Source organism: Loxodonta africana, chromosome 10 (genome assembly GCF_030014295.1).
Source record: "Loxodonta africana isolate mLoxAfr1 chromosome 10, mLoxAfr1.hap2, whole genome shotgun sequence".
Classification (NCBI taxonomy): domain Eukaryota; kingdom Metazoa; phylum Chordata; class Mammalia; order Proboscidea; family Elephantidae; genus Loxodonta; species Loxodonta africana.
In genome coordinates, this window is record NC_087351.1 from 105061054 (window position 1) to 105074160 (window position 13107).

A 13107-nucleotide genomic window follows, 5' to 3' on the forward strand; every position below is an offset into this window, starting at 1 on the left:
AAGTCCCACGCACATCTGCTCCAGTGTGAGATTCTCAGGGCAGGAACCATGACTTATTCATCCTTAGATCCCCTCCAAGCACTTGGCAGTGTGGGCACAAAGAATCTGTTGAACCCAATAGATGTGCAATTGTGTAAAATCTGCCCCTAAGGATGAGTCCTCCTGAGGCCACTGCAGGCAGGGCCAGCCCAGGGCCTCCTACCTATTTCTGTTATTGACCTAATACACTGGGCTGCAATTATTTGTATGTTGGGTTCCATCCTTCCAACCACCCACATCCAGACTCCTGCCAAGACACTCAATGCTTAATTAATCTTGGTGTGCCCAGTACTGAACCTAGCACTCAAAGGATAAATGACTTCATACATGCAATTAGTGATAATAAATGAATATATAAGTTCAATTAATGATAATAAATTCAACAATTTGGACAACTGTACCTGAGATGTAATCAATTTCTCTTGCTCCTTTGAGTCCTATACAATTTACCATGTGTAGCTTTTCCACTCATTCAACAAATATTTATTAGGCCCTAGAAATACAACTGTGAGCAAGACAGAAAAGTTCCCACTGGGTAGAGAGATGTTAAGTAAATAATCACAAACGTCTATTTATCCCAGCTATGAAATATGTCCCAGAGGGTAAGTACGGGACGCTGTGGTCGCTCCCAAGTTCGCTGTGAGTTCATTGGCTGCCCTAGCAACCCTGTCCCATCATGCTTGGTTTGGTCACACTGGCCCTGGCCGAGATGGCCACCCCTCACTCAGCTCTGATGCAGAAAACAGATGACCTGTCTCTTCCCAACAGGAATGAAACAAAATCAGGGATTTCTGTGTCTTCAGGTTGTTTAATATCCTCTTCCTCAAATGACTATCCCCCCTCCCTTGGGAACAGCTGAAGATGCCAATTTCATACTAATTCCGGATGCAAAGTCCATTCTGTCTGACCTCACTGGTTCCTGGGGGACGTGTTCAGACCTGTGAAATATGTAGCGCTCAGAGATCAGCGCTGGCTGGGTTTCTGCAAATGTTTAAGTTTGAAGGAAAGTCAGGCAGCACTGACAAGCCCCCTAAGCATTACTGCTCCTTCAGCCCCAAGGCACCAGCTCCCTCTCTTCGGCACCCACTGGAGTCTGTGGATACCGGCTGCCTGGGCCAGAGCCAGCACTGGCTGTCCCTATCTCCCCCCTGGCCAGGCTCCGGAAAGCTGTAGGAGAACAAGAGGTCAGCCCCTGAATCCAGTCTGATGTTGGAGCCCTCCAGAAGCAAGGAATTCTATGAATGTCCTTTCCCTGCCAACTCCTAGGGAGACAGCCTGGGGACATTTCCCTGACCCTGCTCCTCTCTTTCCAAGACATCCAGGAGCCTCAGGATGGTTGTTGTGCTCCAGGGGTTCCAATGACATAGAGTCCAATTGAATGGCATCCCCTGAAGTTGGGCAAGGAGCTGGTCCTGGCTGGTGGTTGATCCTGGCAGCCAGTCCCTCCCATGCAGGAAACAAAATCCTGGCTTCAAGACATGAAGGGCACAGGCCCAAGGTGGAAAGGGCAGTGGAGGTAGGTCACTGCCAATAAATCTGGCCAGAAGGTTCTCCATAGGCATATTTTCCCATCAGCCCCTCAGCTAGACCACAAATTCAATTCCGTTCAGCACTCACTAAGCACCAGTGGCACCAGGCACCATGCTGGGTGCTGGGCACACATGATGATGCTGGCCCTGTCTGCGGGGCGCTCAAGGTACAAGGAGAATCTTGGTCATCTTGGTTGGCACCCAGCACCCAGCACGGAGCCTGGGGGTGGAGATGTGCACTTGGAGTGAGCGAGAGAACAAGTCACGTGCCTGGGCTTAACTGGGCCTGCACTCCCCCTCCTGCCACTCACTGATTCATCGTTAGACAATCACTTATTGAGAGCTCACTCGGCCGGATCCTGTGGACGAACAGTGAATGGGGTGCAGTGCCTGCCTTCAAGAAATCACCCCACCACCCCCAAACAGCCCCAACACCCACACCCTTCTTACAAAGGATGAGAGCATGTGGGCACCTGCCTGCCCTCTCTGCACCTGGAGGCTTCTGGGAAGCCATGGCCTTTCTGCCTCCAAGCAGAAGACCCAGGGCTGGCCTGGAGGGAGGGGTGCCTGACTCAGGGGTCTCAACGATGAGGGGTCGGCTCAGCCCCGTATTACTTGCCCAGCCACAGCCTGTGGGGCTAGGGGATGGAGGGCCAGGCACATAAGTTGTGTCTACTGTTGGCTTTTGTTTGTCTGCGTGTCCATGTGCCTGGGGAGGGGAAGACATGTACTCAACTCTCTCCTTGGTACTCCCAGAGACTAAGCGGGTCCCAGAGAAAGGCTAAACTGCAGCCTCTCTGGCTTGAATGCGGTCAGGGTAGAGAAGGGGAGAAGTATCAACTTTTGGTCACAAAAGGATACTAGGTCCCTCTCCTTGTCCCCCCCACCCCCCACCCCAGCTCTCCCTCCCCAAACATCCCTGTCAGGGATAAGCAGCCAACAAGACTGCCGTAAGTCTGACTCTGTGTTGGGGTGGTAAGATAGGAAGCAAATAGAGTTGCTGTTCCTACTTCATGGAGTCGCTGGGTGGTGCAAACAGTTAAGGCATTTGGCTGCTAACCGAAAGGTTGGAGATTCTAGCCTACTCAGAGGCATCTCAAGAAGAGAGGCCTGGTCATCTACTTCTGGAAAATCAGCCACTGAAAACCCTGTGGATCACCCTTCTACTCTGACACACATGGGGATGCCATGAGCTGAAATCAACTTGATGGCAACTGGTCCCTACTATATAAAAAGCTTTCAGGTATTGGTGCAGGATGGGGCAGTGGGAGTGGTAGCAGCAATCATTCAGGGGGTGAGACTGACTACCAGATACTCAGCATGGGCTTTGTTAAGCCTCAAATAATCCCACAAGTCAACTATCATTATCGCATGTTACAGGTGAGAAACTCATAGGGTTTAAAGCTCTGAGCCACACAACTGTTCAGGGACAGGATTCTAACCTGCATTATGTCTGAATCTAAATCCCATTCTTTCTACTGCATCGTTCCATAGCCCAGGAATTCCCGGTATAATAAACCACTCACTCCAAGTCCTTGAGAAAATAAAGACCCTCTTGGTGTAAATGGTTAATTGGTTCAGTTGCTAACCAAAAGGTTGGAGGTTTCAGTCCACCTAGAAGAGCCTTGGAAGAAAGACCTGGCAATTTACTTCTGAAAAATTAGCCACTGCAAAACCAATGGAGCCCAGTTCTACTCTGACATACATATGGATATCATGAGTCAAAATCGACTCAGTGGCAACAAGTTTTTGGTTTTCTTTTCTTCTCCTAACTCCAAATTTTATAACTTGGATCCATCATAGAATGATTACATGTTGTTGTTATTAGGTGCCGCTGAGTCAGCTCTGACTCACAGAGATCTCATGTACGACAGAACAAAATGTTGCCCGGTCCCGCAAAGTCCTATCAACCATTATGATGTTTCAGCCTGTTGTTGCAGCCACTGTGTCAGTCCATCACACTGAGGGTCTGCTTCTCTTTGGCTGGCTCTCTACTTGTCCAAGCATGATGTCCTTTTCTACAGACTGGACCTTCATGATAACATGTCCAAAGCACATTAGACAAAGTCCTCGCTTCTAAGGAGTACTCTGGCTGTACGTCTTCCAAGACAGGTTTGCTCATTCTTCTGGCAGTCCATGAACATTCTTCGCCAACATCATAATTCATAGGCATCAATTCTTCTTGGCCTTCCTTATTCACTGTCCAGGTTTCACATACATATGAGGCAACTGAAAATACCATGGCTTGGGTCAGATGCACCTTAGTCTTCAAAGGGACATCTTTGCTTTTTCTTTTCTCATAATCATATCTTTTTTCTTTTTTATTGTGCTTTAAGTTAATGTTTACAGTTCAAGTTAGTTTCCTGTACAAAAATTTATACCCACATTGTTATGTGACCCTAGTTGCTCTCCCTATAATGTGACAGCACACTCCTCCTTTCCACCTGGGATTTACCATGCCTATTCAAAAAAAAAAAAATTTTTTTTTTTATTCAACCAGCTCCTGTCCCTTTCTGCCTTCTTGTCTCACCTCTGGACAGGAGCTGCTACATCTTTGCTTTTTAACTCTTTCAAGAGATCTTTTGCAGCAGATTTTCCCAATGCAATATGTTGTTTGATTTCTTGACTGCTGCTTCCACGGCTGTTGATTGTGGATCCAAGTAAAATGAAATCCTTGACAACTTCAATCTTTTCTCCATTTATCACGATGTTGCTTATTGGTCCAGTTGTGAGGATTTTTGTTTTCTTCATGTTGAGGTGTAATCCATACTGAAGACTGTAGTCCTTGATCTTCATCAGTAAGTGCTTCAAGTCCTCTTCACTTTCAGCAAGCAAGGTTGTGTCACCTGGTTAACACAGGTTGTCAACGAGTCTTCCTCCAATCCTGATGCTGTGTTCTTCTTCAAACAGACCAGCTTCTTGGATTATTTGCTCAGCATACAGACTGCATAAGTATGGTGAAAGACACAACCCTGACCTACATATTTCCTGATTTTAAACCACATGGTATCTCCTTGTTCTGTTCTAATGACTACCTCTTGGTCTATGCACAAGTTCTGCATGAGCACAATTAAGTGCTCTGGAAATCCTATTCTTCATAATGTTATCCCTAATTTGTTATGATCCACACAGTCAAATGTCTTTGCATAGTCAATAAAACACAGGCAGACATCTTTCTGGTATTCTCTGCTTTGAGCCAAGACCCATCTGACTTCAGCAATGACATCCCTCGTTCCATGTTCTCTTCAGAATCTGGCTTGAATTTCTGGCAGTTCCCTGTTGATGGGCTGCTGCAACTGTTTTAGAATTATCTTCAGCAAAATTTTACTTGCATGTGATATTAATGATATTGTTTGATAACTTACAAATTCTGTTGGATCACCTTCCTCTGGAATGGGCACAAATATGGATCTCTTCCAGTCGGTTGGTCAGGTAGCTGTCTTCCAAATTTCTTGGCATAGATGAGTGAGTGTTTCTATCGTTGCATCCGTTTGTTGAAACATCTCAATTAGTATTTCGTCAATTCCTGGAACCTTGTTTTTCACCTTTCCTTCAGTGCAGCTTGGACTTCTTTCAATATCATCAGTTCTTGATCATATGCTACCTCCTGAAATGCCTGAATGTCAACCAGTTCTTTTTGGTACAGTGACTCTGTGTATCCCTTCCATGTTCTTTTGATGCTTCCTGTGTCATTCAATATTTTGCCTAGAGAATACTTCAATATTGCAACTCAAGGCTTGAAATTTTTCTTCAGTTCTTTCAGTTTGAGAAATGCTGAGCCTGTTCTTCCCTTTTGGTTTTCTAACACCAGGTCTTTGCACATTACATTTATAATACTTTGTCTTCTCAAGCCACCCTTTGAAATCTTATTCAGCTCTTTTACTTCATCATTTCTTCCATTAGCTTTAGCTACCCTACATTCAAGAGTGAGCTTCAGAGTCTCTTCTGACATCCATTTTGACCTTTTTTTTTTTCTTTCCTGTCTTTTTAATGAATTTTTGCTTTCTTACGTATGATGTCCTTGATGTTATTCCACAACTTGTCTGGTCTTTGGTCATTAGTGTTCAACGTGTCAAATCTATTCTTGAGATGGTCTCTAAATTCAAGTGGGATATACACAAGGTCTTACTTTGGCCCTGGTGGACTTGTTTCAATTTTCTTCAGCTTCAGCTTGAACTAATATATGTGCAATTGGTGGTCTGTTCTATAGTCAGCCCCTGGCCTGGTTCTGACTGATGACATTGAGCTTCTCCAACGTCTTTTTCCGTAGGTGTAGCTGATTTGATTCCTGTGCATTCCATCTGGTGAGGTCAATGTGTATAGTCAATGTTTATGTTGTTGAAAAAAGGTATTTGCAATGAATGTCGTTGGACTTGCGAAATTCTGCCATGTGATCACCAGCATCGTTTCTATCATCAAAGCCATATTTTCCAACTACTGATCCTTTTTCTTTGTTCTCAACTTTCTCATTCAGTAAGTATCAATGTATCTTGATTGCATGGTTGATCAATTTCAGGCTACAGAAGTCGGTAAAAAAATCTTTGATTTCTTCATCTTTGACATTAGTGGTTGGTGCATAAATTTGAATAATAGTTGTATTAACTGGTCTTCCTCATATGTATATAGAAATTATCCCATCACTGACAGCACTGTACTTCAGGATAGATTCTGAAATGTTCTTTTTGACAATGTATGCGACACCGTTCCTCTTCAATCTGTCATTCCTAGCATAGTAAGCCATATGATTGTATGATTCAAAATGGACAATATAAGTCCATTTCAGCTCACAAATGCCTACGATATCAATCTTCAAGCACTTCATTTCATTTTTGACAACTTCCAATCTTCCTAGATTCATATTCCATACATTCCATGTTCCTATTATTAATGGGTATTTGCAGCGGTTTCTTCTCATTTTGAGTTGTGCCACATCAGCAAATGAAGGTCCTGAAAGCTTTGCTCCATCCACATCATTAAAGTCAACTCTACTTTGAGGAGACAGCTCCTTCCAGTCGTATTTTGAGTGCCTTTCACCCTAAAAGCTCATCTTCCGGCACTATATCAGATAGTGTTCCACTGTTATTTCTAAGGTTTTCACTGGTCAATTTTTTTATAAGTAGATCACCAGGTCCTTCTTCCAAGTCTGTCTTAGTCTGGAAGCACCATCGAAACCTTCCCACCATGGGAGACCATGCTGGTATTTAAAATACCAGTGGCATAGCTTCCAGCATCACAGCAACATGCAGGCCACCACAGTACAACAAACTGACAGACGAGTGGTCAATGATTACATGAGGCTCACGTAATTACTCTTGTTGGCAATATAAAAAATGACTCATCATTTATTATTTTAGTCAAGGTCTTATTGTACTCATGGACATACTCCCCATAAAACCAGTGCCTTGCATTCGTATGGTATTTTGTGGTTTTACTTCTTTTTTTCATTTAATCCATCCCTGATAGCACACACAGCTCCCAACTCCCTCCGGGTCTTGAATCATGGCTGAGGTGGGGGACGAGAGCCACAGATGGCCGGCTGACACCAGCCAACAAGCAGATAAGAGACTTGGAGAACATCTACAGGAGCTGCCAATTTATGAAGAGAGCCTATGTGGGTGATTCTGTTCTAGAGTTAGCAGTGGTATATATAATCCACCTTATTAACAGGTGTTGGAAAGGAAATCTACAACTAGTCTGGACGATAAAAGGAAAGGTACGGTCACCTTTCTGTATTTCAACATGATTGGATTCCTCTCGCATCTTTCAGAAGCACTGTACCATGCACCTCCCACTAATTTAAAAACCATACGGCTAAACCTTCGGTTCAACCCAGGCCCTGATGTTTGAGGCTGTCTGCAACCTGGCAGGTACCATCGACCTCCCACCCTCCAGTAGCCAGTCTCTGGGAGTGCATCTCCTTAACCAACGTCATCAAAAGCAGAGCTGAATGAACCTGTTGTCAAAAGTCCATATTTCAGGCATCCTCTGGCAACACCATTGCTTTTAACGTACAACTGGCTAATTCCAGAGTGAAACATGATTAAGTGAAACGCGACCAGCCCAAGGAACATAAGGGCAGAGCCAAGAATAACTTGTTGGTCCTTGAGAAAACAGCCATGCTAGCTAGGCCTCAAGGAAGGGAACTACCACACAAAGGCACCAAGGGCTGGGCTCATCCCACTGACAGGCCCCACCCAGCTCAGGAGGGCGGACAGTGCACTGGACCTCAACAAAGACCAGGGCAGATTCCCAAAGCTGGCTAGAGCCATGAGCAGGAGGGGCTTCCTCGTAAAGGGTGACTCGACAAGGTCCTAGCAGAAGATGTAACTGAGCATGTGGGCTCGTTTAAAATAACATCTGAGCATCCAGATGACAAAGAGTTAACAGAAAATCCAGCCATGTTAGGAGGTCAACTGTCTGGACACAAAAAGCATGCTCTCTAAAGTTTGGGAGGATTTAGAACAGTAGAACATTCTTGAGTTGGCGGGACCTGAGAGACCATCTGGTCTAGGGAATGCAAAACTTTTGGGTGCGTGCCATGAGCCTGTTTTGCAGAAAGAGGAAGCCCATGGACCCCTTCTCAAAATAACGTGCTTGACTGCATAAAATAAAATTCATAGGACTACAAAGGAAGCCAATCATATCAAAAGGCAGTTATCAAAATAGGAAAACAAAAACAAACAAATTTGTGCTACATGTGTTCCATTATCAGTGCACTCAAGAACAAGACTGGGCAGCTGGTCTAATATCTTTTATAATTTTGAAGTGCAGTGAATGATATTACAGAATAGCTGCCAGAGCTATGATGTGATATGAAATATCTGTATTTCTATTGTTGATAATGTCCCAGATACTACTAATAAATAACCTGGTGCTGTCAAGTCGATTCCAGCTCATAGCGACCCTGTAAAACAGAGTAGAACTGCCCACCAGATTTCCAAGGCTGGAATCTTTACGGAAGCAGGCTGCCACAGCTTTCTCCCAAGGAGCAGCTGGTGTGTTTGAACTGTCAAACCTTTTGGTTAGCAGCCGAGCGGTTAATCACTGTGCCACCAGTTCTCCTAAGTGGTTTGTTGCCTATGTAATGGAAGGTAATGTGAAATTTCAATTAAGAGATCGGTGGGAAAAACACAAAATGTTCTCCCATTCAATCTCATGAATTCTCAGAATTCTATCTACGGACCCCCAATTACGACTTCTAACATAAAAACAACTCCTCCTTTTTATAGCTAATAAAACTTTTGCCAGAGAGGCTGCTGTGGTTTAAATTGTGTCCCTCCAAAAGATATGTTAAGGCCCTGACTCCCAGGAACTAGGGTCTTGGAGATGTTATTATCAGTTAAATTAGCATGAGGTCCTATGGGTGTAAGGCAAGTCCTAATCTAATCTGGGTGGCGTTTTTATAAAATAGGAAAAAGACTGCTGCAGCTACCAGCCAAGGAATGCCTGGGGCTAGCAGAAGCTGGAAGAGACAAGAAAGGACCTTTCCCAAGAGCCTTCAGAGAGAACATGGCCCTGCTGGTGCCCTGATTTCAGACTCCCAGCCTTCAGAACTGTGAGACAATACATTTCTATTGTTTAAAGACATCCACTTTGTGGTGTTTTGTTACCACAGTGCTAGGAAACTAATTCAGAGGTCATGCGAGTTTCTTAATGTCACCTGACAAACAGGTAGCAAATCTGGGATCCAAGTCCAGTTCTACCGACATGCAGCCTTTAAAAAACTGTTTTTGGGTTTTTTGTTGCCCAAGGAACATAAGGGCAGAGCCAAGAAAAATATGTAATACATTCTTCCAACAAATTCAAACACATAGAATTACACAGGAAAAAAAAAAAGGTTCCACCTTCCTTTAAATGCAGGCCTGTTTAAGACTAGACAGAGGGACTGCTGTGGTTGGGTGCTGTCGCGTCAATTTCGATTCATAGAAGCCCAATATAAGAGTAGATCTGCCCCCATAGGGTTTCCTAGGCTGTAATCTTTGTGGGAAGAGATTGCCAGGTCTCTTTTCCCACAGAGCAGTTGGTGGGTTTGAAATGCTGACCTTTTGGTTAGCAGCTGAGTGCTTTCACCATTGTGCCACCAGGGCTCCTTTAAAAACTGCTACTGACCAGTAGGAACCCTGGTGGTACAGTGATTAAGTGATAAAAAAAACATATACTGACCAGTAATCCAGTCTTGTTCTTAGGTGCCACCAAGTTGACTTCAACTCATAGTGACCCTAAGTGTGCAGTGTAGAACTGCCCTGTAGGGTTTCCTAGGCTGTAATCTTTATAGGAGCAGATCACCAGGTCTTTTCTCCTGAGAGCGGCTGATGTGTTCGAACCACCAACCTTTCTGTTAGCAGCCAAGTGCCTTAACCTCTGTGCCACCAGGGCTCCTGCAGAGGGACGAGCCCTGCTAATCAAGCATGGTCCCTGGACAGCAGCACCCACATCACCTGGGAGCTTGTGAAAAATGCTGAGCCTTGGACCCCACCCTAGGCTTATAGAGTCAGCATCCAAAAGTATTCAACCCTTGAACTCTCTAAAAGACAAGCGCTCTTAAATCTAATTCTCAAGGGAAAGAAAAAACAGTAACAGACTAATAGAATTAGGGGTTGGAGTAAGAGAGTTCCTAATGGGATGATAAGATTGAAATAATGAAAACATTCATTATAATAACTGCTAGTGAGTCCTTATGGGAACAATGGCAGTTCAGTGGTGGAATTCTTGCCTGACATGCAGGAGACCCAGGTTCGATTCCCGGCCAATGCACCTCATGTGCAGCCGCCACCTGTCAGTGGAGCCTTGTTTGTTGCTGTGATGCTGAACCGGTTTCAGCGGAGCTTCCAGACTAAGATGAGCTAGGAAGAAATACTAGGTGATCTACTTCCAAAAACCCAATGGGTCATAAAGGTCCGATGCGTTATGCATAAATTGAGGGTCTCCATGAACGGGACAGCTAACAACCACAGTAAGTCCTCACCATGAGCCAGGCTCCATGCTAAACAACTTACATGCGTTATCTCATTTAATTCGCACAAACATCCTATGGAGGCTGGTACTGTGACCCATGTTTTACAGATGGAAAAACTGAGGTTCAGAGAGGTTGAGCCACTTGCTCAGAGTCCCACCAGCCCGTGAGTGAAAAAGACCTAAAGCCAGATGGGAAAACCCACGTGGGGGCCACATGTGAACAAACTGATCAAACCCAACGGTACAGCCCCTCATTCCTGGGTCCCATTTCCACCACAGGCCCACTCAGTTTCAACGCCCTCAGCTGATTCAAGAACTTTATGGTTTTTCCTCCTTGTCTCATCCTGGGGACTTGGTTTCATGTTACAGCCCAGGCCAGAGTCCTGCAGCCTGTGTAGAAAATAAGGAGAAAAGCCCTCAGGAGCAGAGACCACCGCCCCCCCCACCCCCCCCACCCCCGCCCCGGGCGTCTCTGCTTCTGGAAGTTCCCCTGAGGCTCCAAGGTGGGTGTGTCCCGGGTTCTGGCTCTATTGTGGGGAATGTTGAAAGTTTTAAGAATGAGGCCCTTAATACATTTCAGACTCTACAAATCTTTCTATAGATTATCATCTCAAGATCCCAAGCCAGACGGGGCTGCTTCGATGGCAGTCTCCCAATGAACACTTCCTGCACAAAATTCTGTGCAGACATGGGGCGAAGCACTTTCACATGCTATCTGTGAGGGAGGCATGGTTATACTCATTTTACAGATGAGCAAGCCGAGACCCAAGTCTCATAACTAGGAAGTGGCCAAACCAAGGTAAGGGCAAGGCCTGTCCAACTTCCAAGCCCTGGCTCTGTCCACTCCAGGACACAGCCTTCCTGTCTTTCCTTCTCTTTTATACTCAGTCTCAGGAATTACCAGACGCCACTTTATACTTCGAAGTCCTTGGGTAACATGAACGGTTAAGCGCTCGGCTACCGGCTGAAAGGTTTGTGGTTCAAAGCCCCCCACCCCTGCCCCACCAAAAGTGCTGGAAGACAGGCCTGGTGATCTGCTCCTGAAAGGTCACAGCCTTGAAAACCCTATGGAGCCGCTCTACTGGGTACACAGGGGGTTGCCATGAGTTGAACCGACTCGACAGCAATTGACAACAGCAAGCCTTATATTTGAACTGCTTGTGTTCTTGTCTAATCCCCATCCTTGACTGCAAGCTCTGGAGAGAGCCCCATGGCCGTGAGCAGACTCCCTGTCCACCTGGGCATCTAGGCCAGAGCCTGGCACTAACCAGGTGCTCTGTAAACGTTAGTTGAATAAATATTGTCTGACTGTCAGGAAAAAGAACTTAAGAGAGAGCCTCAGGCCAACACCATCCATCTTCTAAAAGGGTCCACGTGTGCTGCTCTGCGCCTGCTCAGAGGCCCTAAAGTCAACAAAAAAGACATCTTGGGCCAGAAGGGAAGAATAAAAATATTGCTTGTAATTTCACAAATGACCGGAAGAATTCCTGCAGTCCCTGGTGTAGCGCAGCTCTTGTAAAAAGCTGTTTTCTCACCCATAAAACATTTCATGAACATTAGTTGGTGGTGGAGTCCCTAATGTTGCCATTGAGCCAGCTTGGTTTGCAAAGCCAGAGCGTGGAATGGCCACCCAGAGAGGTGACAAATTCAGCCCCACAGGGGATGGACATGCAGAAACAAGTGCCATCCACATGCAGGGAGCTCTACAGTGCTGTGGGCCATGATCGGGAAGTTCCTGAACTGGGTTCAAATCCCGGTGCCCCAGCCCCTCAGCTGCAGCTCGGTCCAGGCCCTGAGTATGCAGCACCAGATAACCTCACGCCATCCTACTCCTGAGATGTCTACATGGCCAGCTCAGAAACCTTCGTATGTGTTTGGTTTTGCCTTTTCTCTGGGTTTTGGTTGAGTTCTAGTTGGGTGAACATCCGCTCCTGGTAGCCCTCCCTCCTTGCCAGTTAACCACATTGGTTTGGCTCCCCGCCCCTGGAGAAGCGAGTCACCACATCTCTCAAGGGTCTGGGTGACACATCCTAATCGGCTGAGTCCTACCACCTCGTGGGGGTTTCCCTATGCTGGAAACCCCCAGGCCAAGATGCTAGTTTTCTTAATGGCACAAAACTTCCTGGGTTTATGGATTGCAATTCTTGGGTCATTATTCACCCGGTCTGTAAAACTATACCGAGTGATCCAGACTTACTTCTGGGAGCTCGTGGACTCAACCCTGGGCCAAACTTTGTTCCAGGGGCAGCAGGTCTAGTTGCCGCTGAAGTGGAATCTAAGACAGAGAAGTAGAGAAGGAAGCTCAGGGGCACTGGGGCCACATCGCTGAGCCTGGCCCTGCCCAGCCTGGCAGGTATGCCTAATTTGGACATTAGAAAGAAGACCACTTCCTTGAAAGTAAGTCCAAAACCCAGAAAAAGTAAGTCACAGTGAACGAGGATTTCCACGTGCTTCTTCAAGGCAGACAAAAGCAGAGTACCAGAGGGCCAGAGAGCAAGAATGTTACCTGTGAAGTTGTTCGCTGCTATCAAGTAGATTCCAACTTTTGGCACCCCCAAGTGTGCAGAGTAGAACCACACTCCAT

The 13107-nt window shown here is 45.8% G+C and overlaps 1 protein-coding gene across 1 annotated transcript in view; it reads right to left on the reverse strand.

Annotated features, from left to right (window-relative positions):
* FBLN5 (fibulin 5) overlaps positions 1–13107 on the reverse strand; it is a 96310-nt gene that overhangs the window by 69057 nt on the left and 14146 nt on the right. The window lies entirely within an intron of this gene.